We start from the raw sequence: 4,412 nt of genomic DNA, 5'->3' as shown, positions 1-4,412 counted from the left end.
CAGGACCCTAAGCAAGGGGTCTCAATAGTTTTCTTCCAGCTCTCACCTTATTCCTTTTCCTCTCCAGGTTTGAATCTCCAGATCTGATTCCTGAAACTCCTTTGAGCTGAAAGTTAGCTCCCACTGTAATAATTCCTCCCCGTGAGGTGACTATCTCTTTCAAACAAAGATTTACCCTCTATAATTAGCAAATCAATCCATAATCTAAAATGCTGATTTAAAAAACAATGTAATAAAGAAAAAAACAAACAAAAAACAACATAATCGACAGAGGTAGCCTGGGAAAGCTGGCCTACCATATTTACCTCCAGCTTCAAAAAGACAAGTTTGCTGAAAGCTTTCAGTGTCAGCTGTTTGAGCCATTTACAGTCAGCTCTTACACAATACAGAGAACTAGCAGCCTCTACTCAATTCGCTAAAGCACTCTGGAAAATTGTGTGGGGGTGCTGGCCCCTAACTCGCCTCTGTTAGCATTTTAGTTCAGGCCATTAACTTTGCTTTTGTATCTGGATCTAATGGATTCTTGCCTCTTTCTGACCACATTAATTATCTCAGGTTTCACTGGGACCTTTTCCTTGGCTTGTTCCCATTTCTAATAAAGGTGAAGTCACAATATCAAAGCTGCATACATTGCTAACTTTCTTTTGCATTAACTCTTGCTCTAAAATAGAAGCAGCATCCTCCTTGCTCCTGGAAGGCAGCTTGATGCCTTGGAAATAACACTGAAGCTGGGGGAGATAGAAGACCAAGTTACTAGATTTCACTCTGACACTGACAATGACCCAGGTTAACTTTCTTCTCTACGCTGATTTTCAGTTCTTGATCTAGACAATTGGATAAAAATTTTCCTACTGTCTTATCCTCCCACCATCAGGGATCAAAGGCCAAAGCTTTGTTGAGTATAACGCTTTTTTGAGACAGAGTCTCGCTCTGTTTCCCAGGCTGGAGTGCAGTGGCCTGATCTCGGCTCACTGCAGTCTCTACCTCCTGGGTTCAAGTGATTCTCCCACCTCAGCCTCCTTAGTAGCTGGGATTACAGGCGTCCACCACCACACCCAGCCAATGTTTGCATTTTTAGTAGAGATGGGGTTTCACCATGTTGCCCAGGCTGGTCTCGAACTCCTGACCTAAGGTGATCCACCTGCCTCGGCCTCCCAAAGTGTTGAGATTATAGGTGTAAGCCGCCGCACCTGGCCTGTTGAGTTTAGACTAGTGCCAAGCACGGCCAGGTACAGTGACTCTCGCCTGTAATCCCAGCATTTTGGGACACCGAGGCAGGCAGATCACTTGAGGCCAGGAGTACGAGACCAGCCTGGCCAACATGGTGAAACCCTGTCTCTACTAAAAACACACAAAAAATTAGCTGGGTGTGCTGGCACGCTCCTGTAATCCCAGCTACTTGGGAGGCTGAGACAGGAGAATTTTTTGAACTTGGGAGGCGGAGGTTGCAGTGAGCAGAGATCATACCACTGTACTCTAGCCCAGGTGACAGACTGAGACTCTGTTTCAAAAAAAAAAAAAAAAAATAGTGCCAAGCACATAGCTGTTGATGAATGTGAAGAGCCATTATTCATTATTCACATCCAAGTGGAAGTTATTCCCAGAATTTGAGGCCGAGTTCACAAAGAACTCTTTCTCATGATCTCAGGGAACATGGTTGGATAAGGTGGGTTTTGATATAGGAAGACACAGCTCTGACTGGTGGGCAGATCTAGAGGGTTAAAGCATTATCTCCTTAAGTCCATTGTCCAAGTGGAAAAAGCAAGGGCCACATTGCTGGGGCCTGGGCTCCTAGAAGAAGTGGGTGGATGGGCTGCTTTGTCAATTTGGACCCACCCAACTGGTTTCCACAGCTCTGCTCAGGGCACAGGCGGGCCATGCCCAGGCTGTGGATGAGTCATGGTAGCTGCATGTCTGCACAGCAGCTGGCCCTACCTGCCTAGTGGAGGGAATGCTGGAGCCACCTGGGAGAGCCAGGCTTGTCCCAGGGTGGCTGCCAGAAGAGCCTGTTCTCCCCAAGCCTGCGCGGGATGATGGCCAAAGTCCAGGGGAGCAGGAGAAACAGCATGTGCTGGACATCGATGGCTCACACGGAGGAGGCCGGGGAGGCTCAGCTCCTGCCCTCAGACAACTGTGGTCCATCCAGAGAAGAGGCCCCATGTCTACTCAGGAGCTGGGAGAGGCACTGTGAGGGGTGGAGAGCTCAACACTGAAGCCTAAGGTGTGAATTCTGGCCCCTCTGTTTACCAGCTGTGTGTGTTTTTTTTTTTTTTTTTGAGACGGAGTCTCGCTCTGCACCCAGGCTGGAGTGCAGTGGCACGATCTCCGCTAACTGCAAGCTCCGCCTCCCAGGTTCACGCCATTCTCCTGTCTCAGCCTCCTGAGTAGCTGGGACTACAGGCGCCCGCCACCAAGCCCGGCTAATTTTTTGTATTTTTAGTAGAGATGGTGTTTCACCATGTTAGCCAGGATGGTCTCAATCTCCTGACCTCGTGATCTGCCTGCCTTGGCCTCCCAAAGTGCTGGGATTACAGGCGTGAGCCACTGCGCCCGGCCCCCACAAGGTTTTTATGAGAATTCAGCAATGTTTCATAAAATACAGGTAAATATAAAGGACTATGTAAACATCTAGCTGGTGGAGTTGTAGGAAGAGGGCTTTGCATGTCAAAGGCCTGAGGCTGAGAAGTGATGTCCTTATGAGGATTGAGGAGGTTACAGAGTCCAAAGGGCTGGAGTGTGGGGTGTGAAAAGGCAGCAGAAGGGAAGTCGAATCCCTAGACTGTGGACATCATGAATGCCAGGCACAGAGACAGGCTTCGATTCTGTAGGCCATTGGGAGCCTGTGAATGTGCCTGTGAGGGGGTAGGAGATGACTTCAGGGCTCTGTATTTTCAGACAAGATCGGGTGTGTTCAGGGTGGTATGGCCGTAGAATGTATTTTCTTTTCTTTTTTATTTTTGAGAGAGTCTTGCTCTGTTGCCCAGGCTGGAGTGCAGTGGCACGATCTCAGCTCACTACAAGCTCTGCCTCCTGGGTTCAAGTGATTCTCCCGCCTCAGCCTCCCAAGTAGCTGGGACTACAGGCACGTGCCACCATGCCCAGCTAATTTTTGTTTGGTAGAGACAGGGTTTCACCATGTTGGCCAGGTTGGTCTTGAACTCCTGACCTCGTGATCCACCCGCCTCTGCCTCCCAAAGTTCTGGGATTACAGGCATAAGCCACAGCACCCGGCCTATAGACTGTATTTTCTTTTTCTTTTCTTTTCTTTTTTTTTTTGAGACAGAGTTTCGCTCTTGTTGCCCAGGCTGGAGTGCAATGGCGCGATCTCAGCTCACTGCAATCTCCGCCTCCTGGGTTCAAGCAATTCTCCTGCCTCAGCCTCCCTAGTAGCTGGGATTACAGGTGTCTGCCACCACGCCCAGCTAATTTTTTGTATTTTTAGTAGAGACCGGATTTCACTATGTTAGGCAGGCTGGTCTCAAACTCCTGACCTCAGGCGATCCACACGCCTCAGCCTCCCAAAGTGTTGGGATTACAGGTGTGAGCCACCATGCCCAGCTTGACTGTATTTTCAAATGTAAGGCCTAGCATGTTTCCTTGGGGAGGTGACATCGACAATGAGGACAAGGGAGGAAACATCAGCTCACTTGGGATGTGCCCATAAGCAAGTAACAGCCTTGCACTTCACCCCTTGCAGAGATAAGAAGCCAGTAGGGAACCCATAGGCTTGGCCCTAGGAGCCTTCTGGACTGAGCTCCTTGAGGCCAAGGCCCCCAGTGTGGAGACCAGGCACGCAGTGCACTCTCTGGACGCAGCTGTAGAATGAAAGAAAGGGCAAGGGCCTGGCACAGTGGCTCATGCCTGTCTGTAATTCAGCACTTTGGGAGGCCGAGGTGGGTGGATCACTTGAGGTCAGGAATTTGAGACCAGCCTGGCCAACATGGCGAAAACCCATCTCTACTAAATATACAAAAAATTAGCCAGGCGGTGTGGTGGGGCACACCTGTAACCCCAGCTACTCGGGAGGCTGAGGCAGGAGAATTGCTTGAACCTGGGAAGCAGAGATTGCAGTGAGCCAAGATTTTGCCAATGCACACTCCAGTCTGGGTGACAAAGTGAGTGAGACTCTGTCTCAAAAATAAATAAATAAATAAAAATAAAAAAGAAGCCTCTAGCTCAGCTCCCTGCTTTACAGGAGGGAGAACAGCCCTGAGTGGGCATTTGATGTGCAGGAGCCACACAGCAGGTGCTGACAGAGCCAGGCCACAAATACAGGGACTCCCTCCCCTCCAGCCTTCTCCCTGTGAATGGACATCACCCGGGCCGGCACCCCCGAGAAAGTGCCATGCTGCAGGTAAAGACTGCTTTGTCCTGCCAGAGCGTGGTTCCCGGAACTTGTCGCAGTCCCAGTA

The sequence above is a fragment of the Pongo abelii genome, chromosome 4 (genome assembly GCF_028885655.2).
Source record: "Pongo abelii isolate AG06213 chromosome 4, NHGRI_mPonAbe1-v2.0_pri, whole genome shotgun sequence".
Lineage (NCBI taxonomy): Eukaryota > Metazoa > Chordata > Mammalia > Primates > Hominidae > Pongo > Pongo abelii.
Note: the sequence above shows the minus strand (reverse complement) of the source record.